This window comes from Phycodurus eques, chromosome 4 (genome assembly GCF_024500275.1).
Source record: "Phycodurus eques isolate BA_2022a chromosome 4, UOR_Pequ_1.1, whole genome shotgun sequence".
Lineage (NCBI taxonomy): Eukaryota > Metazoa > Chordata > Actinopteri > Syngnathiformes > Syngnathidae > Phycodurus > Phycodurus eques.
In genome coordinates, this window is record NC_084528.1 from 22,931,550 (window position 1) to 22,958,326 (window position 26,777).

Genomic DNA, 26,777 nt, shown 5'->3' on the forward strand with positions numbered 1-26,777 from the left:
TTGATTTCCAACTTCTCACAGCAAGTTTCACAGATATAAGATCTTTTAAAAAAAAATTATATTCTTGTGTGTGCGCGCGTGGACTGCGTGTGGTACAGTTGCAGTCGATAAGACCTCACGTTTTGTCTTAGTTACCAACTTCTCACACCAAAATGTCTCTTCGCCTTTCCTTTATAGACCCTTACCACAGCAACAAGACTGTTTCCATACACACACACACACACACACACACACACACACACACACACTGGGGAGGCTCTTAAATCAACATTGTTATTGTTTGAGTTTGTGCAGTGTTCTTAAACACTTTATCAGAATGTAACAATAAATTATCGGATTTTTATGACATGACATATTTGTCAATGTGAGAAGTGCTGGCTGGTATAAAGCTTTTGTTGTTCTTTTTTTTTTCACATTTGACACACTGCCAGAGTGCTTCTGTCTTGTCTCATAAAATGTAAATAGAATAGCAATGTGATATATGTCCTCACTTTGCCTCCTAGCATCAAACACTCACTCGTCTCTTGCTGTTCTCTCAATTCAGCAGCAGATTAAAAACATAAAAATATGAGCATAACCGTCTACATGAAACATAACCGTGAAATAATGGTCAAACCATACAAGAACTTTGCTGGAAGAAATGCAAATACGACAATAAACCTTTCAGAAAGTTCTCTGCGCAACTGTTAGGAACTACATGGTCAAATAATACACAGTAGTCAGCAGCTTGTGTGTACACTAAATTGCTGGAGTCTATCGCAGCTGACTTTTGGTGAGAGAAGCGGGGTATACCCTAGACCACACCTGTCAAACTCAAGGCCCTGGGGCCAGATCGAGGCCCGCCACACCATTTTATGTGGCCCGCGAAAGCAAATCATTTGCTTGAAAGGGCATGAAATCTGTACAATAAAATGTAAACTGTCATATGTAATAAATAATAAAGTTGTGATACTGCAACCATGTTTTTGTTACCAACACCCTTTTTACAGTACAGTAACTTGAATAACAGTTGAACAAAGTATTACCCTTGACTTTTTATTTCAAAACTAGTCATCCATCGATTTGTTGTCTATGTAATAATATAAGGAGGTGATTCAACATTTATATTTCACAATCATAACGGCCCTCTGAGAGAAACTGTAACTACGATGTGGCCCGCGGCAAAAATGAGTTTGACACCCCCCCCCCAAGACTACTCGCCAGTCAATGGCAGGACACATATATACAAGCAAGTCTTCAGTGAAGATGACGAAAACCCACAAAAACACTAACAGTCCAACCCAAAACCTATCGACTACAAGGCACTCATGCTAACCACCAGTGTACTGTGCTGCCCACCACCCATACAATTCATAAATACAGTATTTATAACTGTATGAATAGCCTAAAGGAAGTCCAGTCAGAGGTGGAATCAAAGCAAACAGAAGCACACTGATTGGCTGAAACACACGCAAAAATGCACACACACACACACACCACAGACACACACACCACACTTCTGATGTATAAAGGGCCTTTTGGGAGCCTCAACATGCCTGAAAACACATCAATTTTGGCAAGTGCATACACAGTAAATTATCCATCCATTCATTTTCTACACCGCTTCTCCTCACTAGGGTCGTGGGTATGCTGGAGCCTGTCCCGGCTAATTGCAGGCGAGAGGCGGGGTACACCCTGAACTGGTCGCCAGCCAATCACAGGGCACATATAAACAACCATTTGCACTCACATTCACACCTACGGGCAATTTAGAGTTTTCAATTAACCTACCACGCATGAATAACCAGTCAGCCACTGTGCCGCCCACGATTCCCCAAAACTCACTCATTAGCGCCCCCTGGAAATAGAAAACAAAAATTCAGCCGCCAACACCAGTTTCACCATCCATCCATTTTCTGTACTGCTTATCCTCCTCAGGAGGCGGGGTACACCCTGAACTGGTTGCCAGTTTCACCAATTGACACAAAATGTGTTGGCCATGGTGGCACTGTGGATGACTGGTTAGAGTGTCTGCCTCACAGTTCTGGGGACCGGGGTTCAAACCCCGGCCCCGCCTGTTGGCCCCGTGCTTGCGTAGGTTTTCTCCGGGCACTCCGGTTTCCGCCCACATCCCAAAAAACATGCATGGTAGGTTAATTGACAACGCTAAATTGCCCGTAGGTGTGACTGTTAGTGGGAATGGTTGTTTGTTTGTATGTGCCCTACGATTGGCTGGCAACCAGTTCAGTGTGTACCCCGCCTCCTGCCCGATGATTGCTTGGATAGGCATTCTGAATGACACCTGTGCAGCGAGTGACACTGATGTATTTCAGAAAAGTTCATCCAAACTCTCAATCAGCAAATGGACTCTGCGACATCGTTTGTTTGTGCTGAGCGAGGCAGAGGGCGCCCTCTCCTGCACTTCAAATACCGTCATTCGAAAGCCGGGAAGGAACGCCGACGGAACGTCAACGCGCGTCTTTGACCTTCGAAAGGACAGCTAGTTATTAGCCACTGTGCTAACACACCAACACAACAGTTTTATCAAGTATTCCCATCACACTAACCCCCCCCCCCCCACACACACACACACACACACTAACAGTTGACGGTGCACTCAGGAAAGATGGGAAATATGTAAATTAATATCTGGGTCAAGGCAGATGAGTGAATACTTTTGGGAATATAGTGTATGCCTACAGATGCAAATGGTCAGAGAAAGAAAAAAAATCCAGATGAATATAGTTTTATCATAGAGATGAGCTATTGTTATATTAGTTCAAGCAATTGTGTTGAAAAAAGACTCAAAGTGCTGACAAGGCAGATGGGCTCTTTCAATGAGAATAAAATGATGAAAAACGTGATGAATAATGTGTGTGATGAATAATGTGCGTTATGAATAATAATACGTGATGAAGGATGTGTTTCATTTGAAAGAAGTGTCTCGTGCTTTTTGTAATTTCCCAAAAGACAAACATGACAATTGAGTGAGGCGGGGCTGATATTAAAAACAATGAGTATTAGATTGAGATCACAATAATCACATGATGCAATATTCATGATGAAGATACCTCACAAAATATCCTGTTCATGATGTACATGTAGTATGCATAATATTGGATAAAGAATATGCATATATAATCAGCAATGTGGACACAAGATGAAATAACACATATGGAAATACATGACCATGAATATATGACACATTATAAGATGTGTAATATATGATGTATAATACATGATGTCAAATTTCTAAATGTGTAATATATGATGATATTGAATATACTGTAATGCGGTTATTAAAGTGCCACTGGGCTGACGTTAAACAAAAGTCGGAATGACTTCACAGGATTTTATGACCGTATGAATAATTGAACCACGAATCAATGACAGTCAAATATTCATGTTTAGTCTCATTTGAATAAGTCCTGCTTTATATCGTAAATTATACAGTGTTCGTATGGCCATGAAAAACCTGGAAAAACTATGGAAATTGAAAATGCATTTTCTAGATCCATGAAAAGTTAATGTAAAATCGCTTTTTCTATAAAGTTTTGGGAAAGTCATGGAAATATTGTGTGAATGATATTTAGGATGCGTAAAACAAATAAAATGGGGCAACATGCGATTAAAAATTGAAATCCTTTCATTGTGGATTTTGAAATGTATTTGCAAACAAAATGCCAGGGAAAATGACTTTAAAGACCTTGACCACGAACGTGCAAAATGCAGACTTTGCTCCAAGTTCTTCCCCGTAACCAATATGGAAGAAGCGATATTGTGAATACTCTGTCTGGCCCCTCACCTAGGACCTGTTTGCCATGGGTGACCCTGCCAGGGGCATAAAGCCCCAGACAATTTAGCTCCTAGGATCATTGGGACACACAAACCTCTCCACTACAATAAGGTGACAACTCAGGTAGGAGAGCGTGATTATTCTGCATAGAATTATAATGAATGCAGAGCAAATACCAGCGCACAGCCTAACAGCTTGTCTTTACTCCCACTCTTGCTTCCCCCACCATCACTTTTCCAGCTGTGTCAGCAGAATAATACAAAATTAAAAAAAAGAACGCTGCCGCCGCCGCTGAGCAGATCTTCTTCAAAGGTGGATTAATCCGGCCTGTCACTCAAACGGCGGTCATGACAGTCAGCAACAAAATGGTCAATCAGAATGCACCAGAGTCAGCCAGAGGTAATGGGTGTATCAGTGACAATACGTGACAATAGTGACTGTAGGAGTAGACAATAGTACACCACAGTACGCGCAAGCACACCATAATAGACATTGGTACATCATAGTTGGCCATACTACACCACAGTACACAGCAGTTCAGTGATAATAGACATATTGGTAAATGACAATACACAATAGTACTCTGCAGTATGCAATAGTACACCATTGTACGCAATAGTACACTATTGTACATAATAGTACACCATTGTACACTACAGTGCACAACAGTCAATGTGAGTAGTCAACCACAGTGCAACATAATACACCAAGAATAGAGCACATGGTACACAGTAGTACACCACAGTACACAGTAGCACACCATGATACTGACTAGTACACATTTTAGACCATAGTTAGTATACCATAGTTAGTATACCATAGTGGACCAGAGTGCACAGTAGTACACCATAGGGAAGCCCAGACTTCCCTCTCCCCATTAGTAAAGCAACAATAGAACACACTAGCACACTTTAATATAGGCAAGTACACTCGAGTACACACTATTATACCGCAGTAGACCACACGAGTTCATCAATTTATAGAACGGATTGGTACGCAATACACGCTGATATTCATAATACACAATCAAAAATAGTACACTCATACACCATAATACACACTATTACACCATTGTACACCAAGGTACACACAAGTTCAACAAATATCGAACATACTAGTACCCCACAATACACACTAGTATACCATACCACACAGTAGACACTCGCACACCATAATAAACACTGATGCACCATTGTAGATGATAGTACACACTGGTACACCATTGTACACAACAGTAAACACTCTTATATGCCATAGTAAACAATGGTACACACGCAGTAGTTCACTGATAATAGACACTGCTAAACAACAATACACAATGTTACACTACTATATAGTACACTATAGTACACGCTACTACAAAGCAGTACAATAAAAAACATACTAGTACACCATAATACACACTCCATCCATCCATTTTCTTCCGCCTATCCGAGGTGGGGTCGCGGGGGCAGCAGCCTCAGCAGGGAAGCCCAGACTTCCCTCTCCCCAGCCACTTCATCCAGCTCTTCCGGGGGGATCCCGAGGCGTTCCGCGGCCACCTGGGAGACATAGTCTCTTCAGCGTGTCCCCGGGGTCTCCTCCTGGTGGGACATGCCCGGAACACCTCACCTCGGAGCGTCGGGGAGGCATTCGAATCAGATGCCCCAGCCACCTCATCTGGCTCCTCTCAACGCGGAGAAGCAGCGGCTCTACTCAGAGCCCCTCCCGCCTCCTGGATGACCGAGCTTCTCACCCTATCGCTAAGGGAGAGCCCGGAGACCCTGCAGAGGAAACTCATTTTGGCCGCTTGCTTACGGGATCCTGTTCTTTCGGTTTTGACCCACAGCTCGTGACCATAGGTGAGGGTAGGAACGTAGATCAACCGGTAAATTGAAAGCTTCGTCTTTCGGCTTAGCTCCTTCTTCAACACAACGGACCGATACAAAGTCTGCATCAGTGCAGACACTGCACCGATCCGCCTTTCGAACTCCCGTTCCATTCTTCCCTCACTCGTGAAAAAGACCCCAAGATACTTGAACTCCTCCACTTGGGGCACAATCTCATCCCCGACCTGGAGAGAGCACTCCACCATTTTCCGACTAAGGACCATGGTCTCAGATTTGGAGGTGCTGATTTTCATCCCAGCTGCTTCACACTCGGCTGTGGACCGCTCCAGTGAGAGTTGGTAATCATGTCTTGATGAAGCCAACAGAACCACGTCTGAAAAAAGCAGAGATGCAATACTGTGGCCATCAAACCGGACCCCCTCTATGCTTTGGCTGCGCCTAGAAATTCTGTACATAAAAGTTATGTACAGAATCGGTGACAAAGGGCAGCCTTGGTGGAGTCCAGCCCTCACCGGAAACGAGACCGACTTACTGCCGGCAATGCGGACCAAACTCTGACACTGGTCGTACAGGGACCGAACAGCCCATGTCACGGGGTTCGGTACCACATACTCCCGAAGCACCCCCCACAAGACTCCCCGAGGGACACTGTCGAACGCCTTCTCCAAGTCCACAAAACACACGTAGACTGGTTGGGCGAACTCCCATGCACCCTCCAGGACCCTGCCGAGGGTGTAGAGCTGGTCCACTGTTCCGCGGCCAGGACAAAAACCGATGTCCATGCGGTTGCAGAGGCGTGTCTATCTTACACACTGAGATACCATAACACTCACTAATATATCGTACAATCAGATTAGAACACCAACAATCGAAAACACTTATAAAAGACAGTACATCCTAGTACACCAAAGTGGCAATTGTAGACCCTAGTACACCCTAGGACACTATGGTAGACAACTGTAAATACTAGGACACCGTAGGAGACAACAGTACACACTAATATGTTATTACACCACAGTACACAATGTTACACTTATAGCCCATAGTACACTACTGTACACGATACTTGGGCAATAACAGTGTACTGGTACACCACAATACACACTAGCTTACCATAACACACACTAGCACACGGATGATAGTACACACCATACACCATAGTAGATAATGGTAAGAATGATTACGTCACAGTCCACTCAAGTACACTAATATACACACTAATACAACACAGCACACCCTGCTACACCATAGATACAATAGTACTGCGTAGTATAACATAGTACATCATAGTAGACAACCATAAACACTAAACACTTTATGAGAAATGGTACACACCATTATTCCACAATACACAATATTACACCACCATAAACAGTAATTCGACACAATACACCCTTGTACACCATAGTGACAATAGCACAGACTAGTACACCATACAGTACAGACATGAAATAAACAAAGAGGATGATAAACGAATGAATGGAAGAATGAAAGCGGATTGGTCAATTGTGCATGGCTGCTGAGCGGCTTTTTCTGCGACTCATCACTCTTTTGTTGCTCTAATCAGGTTATTAATATTCATGAGCTCAGGCTTTTTTTTTTTTTTTTCTCAAGGTGTAACTCGTCTCTTCGCAACACGTTTGGCGTGCAGCCGTCAGCTCAACACAAATCTTCACCACCACGATGACGAGGGTCCGACGAGAGTGCCAGAAAGAGAGACAATAGCGCTTTTAGCAGCCTGTTCACACTGGTCACACTGGTTTTTGTTTTGTTTTGTTTTTTATAAACTCCACCCCAGAGTAAAATAGGAAATATTTCAAATTGTACATTTGTTGTGTTATTTTTTTGTCAAAGTTGTATTGCCTTAATCATCTTAATCTGAGTTATTGCTATTTACTGGACACCACCATGTGCCTCTTTATGATTGCACCCTCCTTTATTATGCCACCCTCTCTTCATCACACTTTAATTGAAAGTTTAATCATAACAAATCTCTTCATCTTTGTGTACCTGTTTTATCATGACACACATGACATCATGGCACACTCCATCATGACACATGGATACGGTGGTCGCAATGGCGGCGGTAGCGGCTAAGGCAATGGCGGTAGCGGTGGCGGTGGGGGTTGCAGCAGAGGCGGTTGTGGTGGTAGCAGCACCGCTAGCAGCAGCAGCGGTGGTGGCAAAAGATCTCACTCTTATTTCCTGTAAGCAGAACCACAGATAGTTGTGTAAATACAAGATTGGTACAAGTAGAATTTCTGATTCAACTACTGCACTTAAGTAAAAGTAAAAAAAAGTTCACATTTCATACTACTGACGTCAATTATATGCAATACAAACACACACACACAAACACAAAACGATAGAATAATAAACCTCTCTGCACACAAAATGCAGTGTGCCCCTCCCAAAAAAAAAGACTGACTTTAAAGAGATATAAGCTCTAACTTGATCATAATACTTTTTCACACTTACTGTATAGCTACTGATGCATCATTTCAAACAGACGCGCAATGTTCACCCCCCTCTAACCTATAATTCCATTACAATAAGCTGGCAATTTTTTGACTTGAGTTTGTTGTCACATTTCTGTGGGGCCAATTATGTATTACTCGTGCACTCACTGTAGTTGTCTCGCCATGCTGCACTATTTGCATATACTGGCCACTCATGCCACTCTGCATCTTTTTGCACAATTGTTTTTTGTCAATGTCTTTATGTCTCCAAAGTGTTCTGTAAATTGACTGTCTGTTGTACTAGAGCGGCTCCAACTACCGGAGACAAATTCCTTGTGTGTTTTGGACATACTTGGCAAATAAAGATGATTCTGATTCTGATTCTGGTTACTCTGCAAACAATAGTCTAGCTGTGTCCACTCTGCAGCATATCAGGTGTGATCATGCATGCTGCTTCAGTGGTGCAATTTTTCAGCTCATCCAGGCTTGTAGGAAGTGGAGGTACATCAATTTGGCTCTTTGAAGAAAGAAGTCACAAGCAGTTAAGTCCGGTGACATTAAAACCTGCTTGCAGAAGAACTGATTGTCTTATCCAGCACGGCCCATCAATCTGTTCGGGAGGCGCCTATTGAGAAATCTCCTGACAGCGAGATACTTGTGTGGAATCTTAATGAAAAAGGTAGACACCACCTTCAGCAGCCAAGTTGTGGAAATTGATTAGCGTCTGTGGGTAATTTTGACGAGTAAATTAATCCCTCAAAGAAGAACTGGCGACACAGTCGTCATACGTCCGTGCGGGTCTGAGAGTACGAAAATAAGCGTGTGGTGGATGAAAATTGAGGTTAGCGGCGCTAGCCTAAAACTAGTCATCCGAGTGGAAGTGGAACCACAGGACTATCAAAATATGTCTACGCGAGACCGGTCCATGGCCCAAAAAAAGGTTGGGGACCGCTGTATTGCCTTTCAATCAAGTCAATGGTCAATCCACTTTGACTCAACTTTCATCACGTTATAGTCCGTCGAAAAAAAAATCTTAAACCATTCAGGACATAGAATCATGAAACCCGGAAGTTTTTTTTGTGAGTTTCCCCCCCCCCCATTATTTTCTTAATGTTGATTCACTTTATTAACCAGGCTTTTATACTATCAAAACAATGTGTTTCCGTAGCTTTGCTAATGTAGTGAACTGACTAATAAAAATACGAAATTAGCTAACCATAAATACTGAAAAAATATAACTAACTTGTATGTTTTTTCTGAAAGACGCATAATTTTTGATTGCCAGAAGCTGGTGGCAAACAAAAACAGTACAGCAGTTCTGTTTCTTTTGTGAAAGTTGATCTTTGGAGTGATGCAGACTTTAATTGCAGCGCATGGCTTCGGGAGAGACTGCAAAATAAAAGTCCAAGCAACCATCTTCCCTTTGAAGACGCCAAGGCTAAGACGACCTCGAATGGAGCCAGATCAAACCGGGACGCCCGCAGCGGCTCCGGGCAACGGAGACGAGAAGGAGCGTGAAGGGCCCGCTTCAAGGACGGTGTTCAGAAATAAAGTTGCCGTCGGAATTAAGACGGAACGTCGGCGTCAACAGTGCTCGCTGCAACGTTTTCTGGGGTCACGATGCCGGCGGACATGCAAATGTTTCATTTTGTTGCATGGCTTTGAAAACTTAGCACATAAAGAATACCAAGAGTCTTGTTTATATGACGGAATTAGAGCAAGAGGAGAGGAAAAATCAATACAAATATCATCAAAATGTCACCTCAAGCTAATCCATGCTAACGCTAGCTAACCTGCTAACAATGATCCAGGAAAACCCATCCATCCATTTTCTGAGGCGCTTTTCCTCACTAGGGTCGCGGACGTGCTGGAGCCTATCCCAGCTGTCATCGGGCAGGAGGCGGGGTACACCCTGAACTGGTTGCCAGCCAATCGCAGAGCACATACAAACAAACAACCATTCGCACTCACATTCACACCTACGGGCAATTTAGAGTTTCCAATTCATGCATGTTTTTGGGATGTGGGAGGAAACCGGAGTGCCCGGAGAAAACCCCCGCAGGCACGGGGAGAACATCCAAACTCCACATAGGCGGGGCTGGGGATTGAACCCGGGTCCTCAGAACTGTGAGGCTGACGCTCTGACCAGTCGCCCACCGTGCCGTCATCCAGGAAAATATTCCACATTTTTTATTCTGTGCCACTACATATGTTGGTTAAAATCATTTTGTAAAGGCTGCTTTGCTACTTAGTTAGCTTAGCATCAGGCCACTTAGTTAAGGTCAGTGTAGACTAATTCTAGCTCGCCTGCAAACAATGATACATCAAAATCGTAAACATTTTTGATGCTGTGCTGCTGCCTATGTTTGTGAAAATCATTTTGTACAGGCTGCATGATGCTACTTAGTTAGTTTAGCATTTTTTTGACGGTGTGCTGCCGCTTATAACTATTACTACTATTATATTTGTTCGTGGTTATTTAAAATTGTTTGCCTGATGTTACTTTAAGTTAGCTTAGCATTAGGCTGTTTGCTTAGGCTAAGGCCAGTGCACGCAATCACTAAACATCCTAACAATGTGTCAAAATATTGAATATTTTTGATGCTGTGATGCCGCTTATGTTTATTACGTCCTAATCTAATCTTTCTGGGAGAGAATGGGAAGATTTTTCATTGTCCACTAGCTTCTCGTTTCAATTTTTTTCCCCCTGCCTTGTTGGCTTGGTGTCACCGTGGCGTTGTGAACAGACCATAATAACACCGGGACACGCTCCAGCGCCCACTCTTTTTGACTTGTCTAAAAGCTTGTTACGTCCTAATTGCATTTGGAAAATACGACGTGAAATCAAGCCTAATGCACAGCACTAACACACACACGCTACTACACAATTTATTACCCAACTCTGTGTGTGTGTGTGTGTGTGTGTGTGCTTGTACTTTACCTCGAGTATTTTTTCATTGTGTGGTACAAGCACACATGCCAGACACGCACCCATGTTAATGAAGGCGATGCTTAGGTTACATAAACAGGAGTATTTTGTTTACATAGATTAACATTAATGTGAACTTTGACGTGACACATCGATTAACATTAATGTGAACCTTTATGGAGACATTTCAGCAATAACGTGAGCATCATAAAGTTACATAAACGAGGCGCGTAGTTTGTTGCGATCCATTAATGTGAACAACGCCAACGTGAACATAAATGTCAGCGTCGTAAAAAAAGGTAACACAAACACGCTGCTGCGAATTTACCCTTTAATCAATCAGACTTGTTGAATATGTAGAACACACACACTCGTGACATCCCGTGATGTCTCGCCTCTTAAAGGCAAAATTGATGTTTATGAATCTTAATGTGTGTATGTATTGCATTGTACCTTTGTGTGTGCTTTTATGTATTTTCTGTATTAGTGTGTATGTATTCATGTCTATGTATTTGTGCGTACTTATCTTTGTATTGTTTATATTGATGTGTTAATGTACCTAATGTGTACATGCATGTTTTTTGTGTGTGCATGTACTGATGTCATTGATTACAGTGGATATAAAAAGTCTACACACCCCTGTTTAAATGTTTTTTTATCTAAAAAGTGGAGACCCAAAAACCTTTCCACCATTAACATGACGTATAATGTGACAACTCAAATGAATATATTTGTTTTAATATTGTTTCGAGAGGGGAAGAAAAAAATAAACAACTGAGACAATGTGGTTGCACAAGTTTGCACACGGTCTTATTACTGGGGATGTGGCTGTGTTGCGAATCAACCGATCACATTCGAACTCAAGTTAAATGGTAGTCATCACACACCTGCCACCATTTAAAGTGCCTCTTATTAACCCCGAATACAGTTTAGCTGTTCTAGTGGGCTCTTTTTTTTAATTGGGTTGTACAGATCAAATTAATGTGTTATATTTTTTTTGTAACGAATTATTTTGGGGCACAGTGGACGACTGGTTAGAGCGTCTGCCTCACAGTTCTGAGGACCGGGGTTCAATCCCCGGCCCTGCCTGTGTGCAGTTTGCATGTTCTCCCCGTGCCTGGGTGGGTTTTCTCCGGGCACTCTGGTTTCCTCCCACATCCCAAAGGACATACATGGTAGGTTAATTGAGGACTTTAAATTGCCCGTAGGTGTGAATGTTTGTGCAAATCGTTGTTCAGGGTGTACCCCGCCTCCTGCCCGATGATAGCTGGGATAGGCTCCAGCACTCCTGCAACCCTTGTAAGCTGTAAAGAAAATGGATTGATGGATGGTGTGTAGAGGTTTTATATACACTACATATATATTAATGTATGTTTGTATGTATTGATGTGGTTATATACCTTCGCTGTGTATTTGTGTGCGCACGTGTTTGTGTTTATGTGCCTGATACGCTCCAAGAACCTCGGCAGAACATTATTTCATCTCGTCCTGAATTTTCTTCCTTAGCGTAATGGTGAGGAGGATCGTGGTGGCTCCATCAAATACACAAATCATCCCACCACCCAACGCCATCCCTCCTTACCCGTGATACCGCACCCAAACCCCCACCTCCCAAACAAGCACCAGGTAGATTTAGGAGACAAAAGCAGAAGGTATGGTGCGGGGGAAGCGTCGTCTTCCCTTTCAGGCATCTAATGAGGATAAGAATAAAATATGGACTTTTTATGTGAGCGTTTCAGCTCCTTGGGAAGTCTGGCGCGGATGATAAAAGTGTCGAGAGCTGATAGAGCAGCTTTGCGCGGCCTGGATCGGGGACGAGGCGAGGGGGGGCACGGGGGGTCCGGAAATAGACAAAGACACCTCCTCAAGGATGGAGATCAACGGAGAAGGAAAATGGCCATAAGGTGAACTTTAGAACTCATCTCTTCGAAGAGTTTTCATCACTCCAACATCCCACACAGAAGTCACATCAATGGACAGTACGAAGAAGAAGAAGAAGAAGAAGCTCTTTGTACTCTTCTCCTGGAATAGAACAGAATCGTCATTGTGTCACTAATAAGTAGCCAGTGTTGGGGAGTAACTAATTACATGTAACTAAATTACCTACTAATCTATTACATTGCCGGGAGAAAAGATGTAATTAAATTATATTTGCTTTTGGATATTTGGATGATTAAAATTTTAGTTAAATTGGGGGGGGAAAGCTGCAAAAGCTCAGATTTTTATTCCCCCCATCACTTTCTCCTTCAAAAGACGACGACGCTTGTGATTTTGCTCTCTCTGGCCATGTGCCATTCTACTGTAGTCTCAAATGTGACATCCATCCATCCATCCATTTTCTGAGCCACTTCTCCTCACTAGGGTCGCGGGCGTGCTGGAGCCTATCCCAGCTGTCATCGGGCAGGAGGCGGGGCACACCCTCAACTGGTTGACAGCCAATCGCAGGGCACATTCGCACTCACAGTCATGCCTACGGGCAATTTAGAGTCTCCAATTCATGAATTGAATTGGAGACTCTAAATTGCCCGTGAGTACGACTGGTTGTTTGTTTGTATGTGCCCTGCGATTGGCTGGCAACCAGTTCAGGGTGTACCCCGCCTCCTGCCCGATGATAGCTGGGATAGGCTCCAGCACGGCCGCGACCCTAGTGAGGAGAAGCGGCTCAGAAAATGGATGGATGGATGGATGGACATCTTGCTTGAGTTTCCAAACACAGCTTTGTTCAATTTACCTTACGTTTCTATTATATACTGTTGCAAACTCACATCAGCACAATGACACCGAAAAATTATGTTCAATCACTAATTTAAATTGCTAATTTATGACGCTGTCATTGACTAAAATGGTACAAACACGACGCCAGCCAGCTGTGCCTATCAAAGTCCGCTGAAGTCACATGACCGACCGTACAAAAAGCCCTGACCGTCACAAAAGCAAACGCCTGTGTTACGTCATCTTCCCTAACTCTTTTTCAAAGGTGATGCAATCAATACAACAATGAACTGACTAAACCCGTGTACTATGTGGGTGCAAATGAATTTGCATGCACGCACTTAGTTCGCGGCTGCCTTTCTTCTGCAACGAAGAATTACAGCATAGCTGTCAACTTTCCAGTTTTGGCCGGGACAGTACCGTATTTTAGTGTTGTCGCGTAATTTAAAAAAAAAAAAAAGTTCCTTTGCCACTCCAAACTAAACTCTGTCACTAGCATCGCGATTGGCAGTTCTCGTGAGGTTAGTGCTGACAGCGGGAACAAACTTTCAAAACAAATAAGAGGGATGTATGGACGTGACGAGGAAACCATTGCTGCCCAAAAAACAAAGAGGTCCTGTAAATATTTAGAAAATGGGACAGTGAATTTAATTTTGTAAAGACAAACATGATGGGGCACAGTCACGCCTTTTGTAGGATTTGTAACAGGGATTTTGGTGTCTCACATGGGGGAAGGAACGACGTCTGTCAGCATGAAAAATCCACAAAGCACCTGCGCTGGCTAGAAGCACAGAAAGATGCCCAGGCGACGTTAGCATTTGTGACTGTATAGAAATAGAAATACCACCGAGGGAGACCAGGTCATAAATGCGGTTAAAATGGCAATGCTGTGTGCCAAAAACAACGTTGCTTTCACCTTCTCTGACGACTTCAACAAGTGTGTAGCTCAGATGTTCCCCGAAAAAGAAAAAGGCACCACAAATCATCAAAGGTAAGTTGTGTCAAATTAAGTATGAGTATTATGTATGTGTATGCCGAAAAAATGTCCTTTATTTTCACATCCCAAACTTGACAGGTATGCATTAAAGCGATAGATTTTAACAAAACAAGCCTACTCAAATGTATCTAACGTCACTATTTTCACTCGTTACATGTATTAGTTTAATAAGGAAATGCGCTTGTCTATATAAGCCTAAAATTACTACTGAGCCTATTTTTTGGGGAATTTTTTTCTTCGGACATAGTTTTTAAGTCCAGAACTATGGAATAAGTGCCAATGGTCACAGCATTTCAGAGGTCATCATAGACGGTGAATCAATGGACAAAATGATGCGTTTAAAGACTCCACTAATCACGTCTGCTTGAGTTAGTCAGGTCAGGACACAAAAAAAGGACAAAAGCATGGCTGCAGGACAGCGTTCGCCCTGATTGATGCTTCGCGCACGCCCGTCTACGCTTTATACAGACAAACTTTTGGACCTCCCTACGCCGCCCGGCCAGTCGTCACGGTAACTGAGCGAGTCACCATGTCCCACTCAATGGAGACATCCCATAATGACAAACACCCTAGGAATGTGTCCATTCAGAGCAAGGTCACTTTGGGCCAGGGAGGGGGGGGGGGCGGGCAAGTGGGGGGGGGGGGGGGGGGGGGGGGGGTAGGTGTGGAAGCGACCGGTGCTGCCCTGTCACGTCCAATTAGACGGACGCCATCCTTGTTAGCCACGGGTCGAATTCAATTAGACTCACGCTCTCTACGCACTGCTTACAGTCCAGGAGACAGCGCGAGCCTGTGTGTGTGTGTTGGCCGACATTTACATTATGTGTGTGAGTGAAGGGACAGAAAGATCTTTACGTTATGTGTGTGAATGCCATAAATCATATTTCCCCTTTGAAACGAATGGATACGCCATTAATCTGTTCAAGCCTCCACGCCGAAAAATACAATAAAACGGTCTGGTAGGACTTGGGCCTTCAGTGGGGTCTTAATCCATCTCTTAATACCGCGACTATTGCGTCACAATTACTCGAACTATTCTATTCTATTGAAAAAACACAATGTAACAGCGCAAAATTTGCCACGTATATTAATGTGTTCTTTATTTATAGCTTTATGGTATAGTTAGCATTTTGCTCTTGTTGCGCTCCTTTTGTTACTTATTCTGTTCGGCATCTGTTCCCTGTTGCGCTCCGTCCATCCACTGTGTGGATTTTTAGTTATTTCCAGGTTCTTTCACATCAACACTTTTTGTTGTGATGGTTTTATTTTTCTACCATGTTATTGTTGTTGTTCAGCAGTTGGTGCTTCCTCGGTTAAATAAGTTTTGCTGTCGCTCAACCTTGGTCGTGTGCTTTGGGGTCCTACTTTGATATTAGATTCCATAACTCTGAGAATGAAGTAGAAATCTGACTGAATAAAGAAACAGTCTAATTGTTAATATAGTTTAAGTAACGTGGAGCAGCAATACTGATTGGCCGACCGACCGATTGAGATGGCAACAAATAAGGCTGAAATATGATTGGGGCGGGGGGGAAAAAATAAATAAATCTAACATCTGTATACAATAGTCCTTCGAACACCTTATGAGCCACTTTGCAAAAAGCAGCAGTTTGGCAGAGAGTAAACAATTCTTCCAAAAAGAGGCTTTACGCTGTTTATTACCACTCCCAGTTGAAGTTTGTCAAACTAAACATAAAACAGAAAAAAATAATTCCACATTAAAAAACAAAAAGCCTCTGCTAGCACATTATGCTTACACACAATGGAAAATGCAATAGACATCGGCGAGCTCACAGCATCTATGGCCCTGTGTTATAATGCTTTAAGCAACGGATAGTGTATATGAAGCAACATATACTAATATAACAATATTCACTGTGAAGAATGACTATTATTACTGCAGTGTGCCCACCAGAAGGAGCAGCACAATGTTCATTCAATTGAAGCAAAAAGTATGATTAAAAAAGGTTTTCCTTTACATTCTATTGAATTATTTCACTACTGTATGTTTTTAGAAAGTACAATATCGACAATTTTTCTCATTAAAAACATTACAAATGTTTTTAAATATTTTGTGGCGGGGAGTCTGGAATGGATGAATGGCATTTCCATTCATTTCAATGGGGAAAAGATGATTTGCGATACAAGGGTTTTTGGGCCAGCACTGCAGATTTTGAAGGCCCTGGACAGATTTCACTGACATGGCAACACAAAGAGGTTAAAATCTAATTGGACAAAAACAAAAACTCCAACATCCATACACAGTACAAGTACTAGAAGCAGGGCAGCCAAGACATGATATGAAATGAAGAGAATAGACTGCTCGGAATAAAGTTGCTGTGTTTAAGAAGAAAGATAGTGATACCTGTCGTGTCGGAAATCTATTAATTTTCCCAGAGTGCACAGACGATGTTCTCGGTCAGGCCGGGCAGAGGACATTTATTCCACCTCCGCTGTGGCGTTTCACAGTCGGCGATGGCGCTCCAACACCCCCCCAGCCCATGATGCCGTTTCACAGCAGATTAGAGGACAAAAAAAGGAGTTATGAGGCCGACAGCTGCACCGACGGGAGATACAGAGCCAGGCGGGAGGCCGGAAAATGGATTCATGCTCCCGACTCTGCGGGTTAACAGCCTGTCGGCCGTCCGGCTTCCTTATCGCTTGGCCCAGATCAATGATGCCGACACCCACAATACACCTGCGGGACGGTGAATTGAAATCATTATCCCGCTTTCTCCCGCGGAGACTGCACGCCTCCCGACCGCACTCGTGCGACCACTCCGGAACTTTCCATCAATGCTAGGACACCAACAAAGGAGGGAAGGAAGTGAGAACTGAAAGGACAAACGTGGTACATGACGTACCGTACACATTGGATTTCATTTTACGCCTATTTGACATACACTCACACCAAAGACCAGGGGTGTCAAACTCATTTATGTCGCAGGCCACATTGTAGTTATGGTTTCTCTCAGAGGATTTTGAAAGCGTATAAATATTGAATAACCTCCTTATATTATTACATAGACAACAAATTGATAGATGAATAGTTTGGAAATCGAAATTCAAGAGTAATACTTTGTAACTAGTGTTGAAGTTTCTGTATTGTAAAAAGAGGTTTACTAACAAAAACACGGTTGGAAATATTTATTCCATATGACAATAAAAACATTTGTTACAGAGTTTAGCAGGAATCATGGCAGTTCAAGCACATGTTTTGCTTTCGCGGGCCACATAAAATGATGGGGCGGGCCAGATCAGGCCCCCGAGCCTTGAGTTTGAAATCAGTGCCATAGACGTTTCAAGTCCATTTTTAAAGTCAATCTCCGTACACCTAAAATTTGAGAGATTAAAAAAAAAAAAAATAATAATAATCTTAATAATGTCTCCCTAATGTTTTCATGCTCTCATCTTGTCTCCATAGGGTCATTTTCATATCTCCATATTTTCAGGTTTTCTTCATGTATCCATGTGTTCATATTCTCATCTCTCCATATGTCATAATATCATGTTTTCATCATAGTGTCACGATATCTCCTCATGATGTCTTCACAATTCTTCGTTTCCATAATATTTTCATTTCTCCATATAATCTTCACAGTCTCCAAATGTCTTCATAATAACTCAGTTTTCTGAACATCTCCCATATAACAATATTTTCATGTCTTCATGTTTACATAAAGGATTCTTATGTCCCCATACGTCTTCATATTTTTTCATAATGTCTCCTTATTGTTTCAAAATGTCTCTGTAATATCTCAAAACAATGTAATATTTTCATGATGTCTTTGTAGTGTCTTCATAATGTCTCCTTTTGTTTTAAATATATGCTCTGTAATATCCCAGAATAATGTGTCCATCGTCTCTTCATAATTTCCCCATAATCCGTTAGGTTGTCGCATAAGGTCTTCATTTTTAAATAATGTCTCCCGTCTAGCCTTTGTTGCTGTTGCGCTGACACATATATTTATGGTATTAATTTCGACCCATTGAGGGAGGCGTAAAGTTCACAGGAGTCTGCGGCTGCTGCTCTTTCTTTTTACAGCAGGAAACAGCACTCTCTCAGTCACACATTAAAGAGAAACAAGAAGAAAAGAAGTCTAAGCTTTGATTTTTAAACTTTTTTTTAACCCGCCCCCCCAAAAAGTGACCTCCAAGACAGCAAGAAAGTATGAACAAGCGCTATTTGGCCAGTAGGGGGCGCTATAGTAAACTTAAAATAGTCAAGGGAAACAATCAAGCACAGATGCGAATACAAGCAAACACACGCACACATAATATGTATATAGCAGCTCCTATAAAAAATATTCAACATATGTAAGACATTTGCTGTGTTAAAACTCAACTGTCACATCTGCTGCTTTGTGTTCTATTGTCGAACAGCAAGTAGTGCACATGTTGTTGTTGTTGTCGTGCGGTCGCCACCAACTGACGACGCTTCACCCGTTGCCCCTGGTAGAAAAGAACTAGGAGTGACATCATTGGCAGCTTGATAAAAATAGATAGACGTTATCGCTGTGCTGTTGTAGTGTTGAAATGAACACAATCATTCACATAATATCTTCAATTTACCAGTGAGCGCACCTACTGTGTTCCATCATAGCAAGCCCCTGTGTGTGTGTCTGTGTGTGTGTGTGTGTGTGTTAGACCCTTATCACAACACGATCCACTTCTCTCACTATCAACACTGAAGCATGGAAATATTCCAAAATGAACTCAACATCAGTGTCTGTATGTGTGTGAATTATTTGTGTGTTGCTATTCATTATATGAAGACTGATGACAGGCTCTTGTTGATGTACATTTTTCTGTGTGTATGTCTATGTATTGTGTGTGTGTGTACACGAACACACCCGCTGAGAAATGGACATAAAAACAAAACGTGCTGAACAAGAACGTCACACAAACATTCTAACACACACATACATGCACATTAAAATGTTTGTGCATACATTACATTAAATATATAATAGATACTGTCTGTTCAAAGTGCATACAATACTTAGGTTGAATACATACAATACATAAATATACACACATACTGTATATTTATACACTACTAGAGTCGCGTGCTGTTTGTTGTATCACGTTTTTGTATAGTTTCGATGCTTTCTATAAATGCAACATGATAGGGGTGCTATTAAATTAAGTCGGGTAAGTACCCACTGAAGGCCTCGGTAAAACATCGTACACATTTGCGTAATATTTTGTGTGTACGTGTCAGTTGTGACTAGTATAAGTAAGTGACATGCTGCATTTGGAGCGACTTGTTGTGCGAGTGCGCCAACAGCAGGCAGCGACAACAAACACGACCACGCTGCCAAGCTAAAGAGTGCTAACGTGCGCGTGCGGAGCCGCAAGGACACGCCGACGACATAGCGGCGTGGCGGGCGGCCATGTTTGGCACATGGAAAGCGTCTGGCGTGTCCCTGTCACGTTGCTGGCGCGCCGTCGCCATTTTATCTCCCGCACACTCGACAGAACGCTCAGTCGGGATTAGTATTGTTATACAGTGAACCTTGTTCATCCAGTGGGATACGTTCCACAGACATCTTTTTTTGTTTGTTTAATTTGAACTATTTTAAATGTGTTAATATGCAGTAAACATTGGTCAATTTAAAGTCCTCAATCATGCTAACATGTTTTGGGGATGTGGCATGAAAGACTCACGCAAACACGTGGGAGAACATGCAAAACCGAGATTCAAAAATCAGAACCTCTTCACTGCGAGGCACACGTGCTCACCACTAGTCTATCGTGGCGCCCTCACATCCAACACATGAGGTCAAATCCTTTTCCCCGCTCCACACAGCAACTTATTATTCTTTGGCAGAGGAAGAACACTATTGATTCCATCGGATTCTCTTCTGTGAGCGTTCACATTCATACTGTCTCTTGTAACCTTTAAAATGTGTGTGCACACGTGTGTGTGTGTGTGTGTGTGTGTGTGTGTGTGTGTGTGTGTGTGTGTGTGTATGCCTGCTGAAATTGGATTAGTGTCACCTGTGATGAGGCGAAGGGGGCAACGCAGGAAAAGCATTAGAAGAGGAAGCGTCTATTCCCTCCTTCCCTCCATCCCCCCTTCAATCCCCCTCAATAATTTCATTTGGGCGTCCATGCTGAATACATAACGCTGTTATGGAGCCGGCTCCGCTTAATGGAATATTTATATGCACGCTTCCTTCCTTTCTGCTTCTTTGCAAAAACGCCGGCTGACTCGCTTCACTTTCTTTTTAAACCGCCGCAGAACCTCTGAGCAGGCAGAACAACCACAAAAAAAAGGTAGCGACCTCATGAGCTACGACGGTGAAATCGAACATGCTGTCACTTGCGCAAGTGTAATGTAGCCAGTCTCGCATATTCGTAAAATCAGCAACTGGCAAATTTTGGGAACCTAACCAAAACTATTAGCTGGGGGGAAAAAAAGGGAAATCTGTGTATTTTTGTGCTCTTTCGGTAATGCTCTAAGATGCCGACAAAATGCCCGGCTCCTATAAGGCAAAATATATGTAAAAAAATATCATATCTAGTTTTTCTGAAATATACGACTGAAAATCTAACTTTTTTTTAGAAATATTTGACTTCTATCAGAAAATGTGCAACTTTTTTTTCATTCGACTTTAGTCAGAAAATTATACAACTTTTTGGGATTTTTTTTAAATTTATTTAAACAGAAAAAAACATTTAAATATAGTGGTGCCTTGCGATACAAGTTACCCGACTTACGAGTTTTCGCAAAAATGAGCCATCATTCGGCCCATTATTTGGGTTGACGTGTGAGCAAACTCATTTTTGTCGCGAGCCACATTGTAGTTATGGTTTCGCTTGGACATACATATACATACATGTTGATGGATAACTAATTTTGAAATCAGTAGTCAAGGATAAGAGTTTGTTCACCTTTTGTTCAAGTTACCATAAAAAGGGTTTTGGCATTTTTAAGTTTTAAATTTTACCACAGATTTTATCAAGAATTATGGAAGTTGACACATGATTTGCTTTCGAGAGCCAAATAAAATGATGTGGCGGGCTGGCTCTGGCCCCCGTGCCTTGGGTGTGACACCTGTGCTGTATGGTGACAGTGAACTCAACTCACTTCACAACAAGCAACAGTTTGGCAGATAGTGAACAACTAAAAAAAAAGAAAAGAAAAAAGAGTGACTTCAAGCTCTCTGTTGCCACTCCCAGTTGAAAGTCAACATAAAACAAAGAACATTTTTAACATCCACGAAGCTTTGCCTCAGAAAAGTTCTCTTTTGACAAATAGCATCGGCGTTGCTTGTGGAGCAACACTGCGGAGCAACACATGTAGACAGACAATATAGTAAAACTCATAGGCATATATTCTTTATCATTTGCAGAAAAATGACATTTCCTGTCTGTTCCTCCTGAAGTCCACCACCATCTCCAACTTTCTACCTCCATGCAGTGTGAAAATTGTCGGAGTACATAATACATGCTTAGCTATAAGCCATTTATTGTAAAAGCTAATGCTGTAAAATGAGTTTGAAATTAAACATTTTGCACATCTTCTACTGGCCAGTTTTTTTCTTTTGGCGGCCAGTCTTTGTCTGTAACCTCCTGCCAACAACTGGGATTGACTGTAATGTTTTTTTTTTTTTGTTTTTTTTTTTTTAATTCCAACACAATGCTTGAACGTGCACACACAAAGAGCAGCTGAGCTGGGAGGGAAGCAGCTAAGATAAAGACGCTGTCAGGTGCGGAGGGTTTGAGTGGTGGGTGATGGGGTGGGGGGCCCGTGGTGATGGAAGGCGGGGGTGGGTTGGGTGGGGGTGGGGGTTTAGATGGAGAACTCACAGAGGAGTAATAAATGCAACACAGAGACTCGTTAGCATTCAGGTAGCGTAGCCCCCGCAGCCACCATGCGAACCAATGAGGAGGCGGCGGCAGGGGGCTGTAATGGACTGTATGTCAATGTGTGTGTGTGTGTGTGTGTGTGTGTGTGTGTGTGTGTGAGCTAAACGTCAGACTGCAGACGTCAACTGGAAAATGCAAAGACTTCTATAATGAAAGGGTGAAAATATCATTTCCGAAACAAATAAAAGGCCATCTGGGAGAAAGAGATGCCTTTACACAAGTGAATAATAATAATGCATAGATTGTGTGTGTGTGAGTGTACGCACGTGCGTGTGTGTGTGTGTAAATATGTTATCAATCATAGAGATATCATTTCACTTTCTCCACTGCGGTGAGGAGATGGATTCTTATCTAGTGGATGTGATAGAGCACGGTTGCATGATGGGACTTTTTTTTTTTAAGCTTTTTTCATTTAGTTTTGTTATCCACCTTGGAGACAGACATTAATGGAAGTCTCCTCATTAAAAAACTAAACAAAAATTAAACAAAAAAACACCAGTTGTCTTGATTTAAAATTTGTAATATTCAAGACAGAGCAGTGAAAAATCTATTAAGTATATACTGTATTTGGAAAAAAACTAACTTTTGACATTTATGAGTTGATTTATATTTTTAAATGAAGAATAATGCATTGTTTGACATTTCTTTTAGCCCTATTTCTTTAACAAAGAAAAACAAAAAAGTAGAAATATATATATGTAATGTTTGGCTCTATTTCTGTTATTTGATTAAAAAAAATGCATTAAAATAGAAAATTTATACATTTACATTTGATATCTTTTACATAAAGAATTTTTATTAAAGAAATTAAATCAACTTCAGAATCAGAATAAGAATCAGCTTTATTGTACAAAGCATGTTACAAGACACACATGCAAATTAAGTTAAGTAATTAAGTATGTATATTTTTGACATTAATGTTTATCTTTATTTAAATCTTTTTAATAAAGACAAATTGCATTTGGCTTATTTTTTCAATAAGGAAAAGCAAAGAAATAAAAAATACATTTGCTTGAGATTTGTTTGGCTTAATTTCTATTTTTCAATAAAGAAAAAACACAATAAAATAAAAAATTTTAGCCGAGCTTAATATTTGTAAATAAAGAGAAAATCATTTTTTTAATAAAGTAAAAAAAAACAAAAAACATTTTTATTACATTTGTTTTTTATCTTGTTTGCATGGCTTAAACTAAAAATGTAATGAATAAAAAATATGCACACATATTTGTTTCAGGTATTTAGTCAAAAAGCATGGGTTCACATAATTCTGAGTTTTTGTTTTTTGTTTTTTTAACAATAAGCAAGAGTAGCGTATAGCTTGTTGCTCCACCAGCATTAACCTCCTGTAAAAAGTGTATGACTGTGAAAAAAAGTGATTTATTTGCAGCTTATCCCATTGGTTGAATAACGGCGAGCAGAAACGCTATCAGTGTTTGTGCAGGAGCTTCTCGAAATCAGAAGCGATAACGGCGTCAGTGGATAAGGGGCGAAAAAGATCCACCTGCGCGACGACAACAAGAAGAAAGTCAGCGGGTCGCGCTAATGATGGCTGCGGCCGCCTTCAGCACATTGTTATCTCTACGTGGTTCCGCCGCCGCTGAGAGGTGCCAGGGCGCCGCCGAGTGGCACCGCCGCGTGCCGCTAACGACCGGAACCTGAAACTGAGGCGGGAAGAGAAGTGAGTGAACGTGCTAGGCCATTAGCCTCAGCGCTCACGTAGCAATGCCCTCACACGTTGCAGTGTGACCTTCCTTCCACATCACATTTCTGTGTAGAGTACAGGATGTGGGTGTACAGGACGTAAAATCATTTAAAAAAGAGTCTTCAAGCTGTTTAATGCCACTCCTAGCTGAAGGTTACTGTCAAAGTAAACAGAAAACAAAGACATTGTGCATTTAAAACAACCAAACAATGCTGCCTGAAGAATGGCCCACAAGCTTGATGCTAACATATAATGGAAAACGCCATTGACATGCTAACGGTTATCATCGATAGTTGTGGTTTTAGATCCCTTTAAGTAACAGGGTGAGACATGTAGACAGATAATATAGTAATATTCACAGGCATATATTCTTTATCTTCTACAACAGTGGTGCTCAAATTCTTTACACCAAGTACCAAATAAAAAAATACTTAGCTCTCCAATTATCACCAACACAACCAAAATTAAAATACAGTAGCGTAGTAGACCTAAGTAGACCTAAGTGTTTTATTCCTAAAAAGTATATTAAATATCATTGTATGTCACTGTATCATTATATACAGTTTGAACATTAACTGCACTAAAATGTAGGGGGGAAAAATACTTAAATAATGGACCAATTAAATGTACTGCAGACAAAATTGTACCTATATAAATGTTTTTAAAAAACAGTTTTTAGAGATTAAATATAAATGTATTGAACTTAAAAGTCCAACACAAATGAACTGTACCGAAGTGATTCTTTCGTGTACCACTAGAGGGAGCCCGCATACGACTAGTGGTGCTCGTACCACACTTGGAGAATCACTGCGCTACAAAAAATGACTTCTATTACAACATCTTACTGAGCCACTTACAGTAGTAGTAGTAGAAGCCGTACTATTCTTCTTCGTTTGTCTGCATGACTGCATACTGCCTCCTGGTGGGCTCGGCAGGCACACCAGAAGGAGCAGCACAATAAAGTGAATTCAGCATTAAATCATGATGCACAGACTGTTGAATTCTCTCTTCTATTTAAATTTGTAATTACTCTATGTTTTTAGAAAGTACAATATTATAGAGTGCTATTTTTCCTGATTAAAAAAACTCATATTTTTTGTGTGGGGGAGGCTGGAATGAATTATTGGAATTCCGATTCATTTCATTGGAGAAAGATTTTTTGAGATAGGTGTGTTTTGAGTTACGAGCACCAGGAACACATTAAACTCATATCTCAAGGCACCACTGCCGTTTAGATTTTGTTTCTTTTTTTTGGGTACTATTTCAGTTCGGCCTTTTCTTGTGCAGTTAGATCCTCTACGGTTGAGTTCCTTTGTTACCGTTCTTTTGTTGAGCGATCTCTCTCATTGTTGTCGTATTTATTCGGTTCTTATTTTTCTTGTTTCTTGCTGTTTGCAGCTCCTGTTGTGGCTCCGCCCATCCACTTTAGTTATTCATTCTCGCTACTTAGTTGTTTTCCACATCAATTTTGGTTCTTTGCGTTAGAGTCCAATATTTAGCGTGGTCGTTCAAAACAGTTTATTTCTTTACATTCGCCTTTATTATCTATTTTTTAGATTTTCTGTAGATTTTACAGTACCGTGCAATTTGCGTGTATATGTGCGTGCATGTGTTAGATGCACATATGATGTGTGTTCTAGCCTCTCACAAATCTGTCGTTGCCAAAAGGTCACTCATACTCTTCTTTTCCCAATTTTAACTAGCACCTTCCTCTGCAAACGCAATAACCAAGCTGTCCCAACAGTGCTCCCTAGTGGAGCGACCCCACACAAACACTAACTGCAAGTCCAAGTTCAAGTACATTTCTAGTGACACATATCCCATGTGACTGTGTTTACATTCACAGAACACATGAAACAACACGAATGCCCAAATTACACAGAAATAACTACAAACGCAACAACATTTGAACTAAACAATAATACATAAAAATACAAATATTCAACATTACACTGTGTTTTAAGTTTGTCTGGACTGACTCTTCTTCCCATTGATTAAAATGAGGGGAACATACACATTACTACACTGGCCACCTTCCAAAATTATTTTCATTATTTAATGATGATCTTATGTAGCGAAATTTACTCCACATCTCATTTTATGTGTATACGGCTCTAACGTAGCATACTGTATTTAGTTCATATCTAATGTTGTATAAACCCCGGATGTAGCATATTTACGTCATATTGTAATATTCTCTACATTAATGGAGCATATTTATATCATAGCAAAGCCAATTTAATGACAATATACACAAAAGCTCAAGAGAGCTCACACAATAATAAGGGTAGTTACACTATTCTGCAACTCAATGTCACTGACTGAGAGACTGTACCAAATAAATTGACCAGCAAGGCCTTATCGACTACAATGACTTAAATCAAGCTATTAATTGAAATGGAATACTTTGCCATTCAAATGAGTTGTCAAGGGTCGCAGGAGTGCTGGAGCCTATCCCAGCTATCATCGGGCATGAGGCGGGGTACATCCTGAACT

General features: G+C 41.4%; 1 protein-coding gene across 5 annotated transcripts in view; it reads right to left on the reverse strand.

The window, feature by feature from the left end:
- Positions 1–17,388, reverse strand: part of sema6e (sema domain, transmembrane domain (TM), and cytoplasmic domain, (semaphorin) 6E) — a 197,866-nt gene extending 180,478 nt beyond the window's left edge. For all 5 annotated transcript variants that reach the window (XM_061674687.1, XM_061674689.1, XM_061674692.1 and 2 more), the window contains exons 1-2: positions 17,067–17,388; positions 7,615–7,809 (exon numbers count right to left, since the gene is read on the reverse strand). The gene's annotated coding sequence lies outside the window, so the exon portion shown is untranslated. The remainder of the gene's footprint in view (positions 1–7,614; positions 7,810–17,066) is intronic.
- Between the last annotated feature and the right edge of the window lie 9,389 nt (positions 17,389–26,777).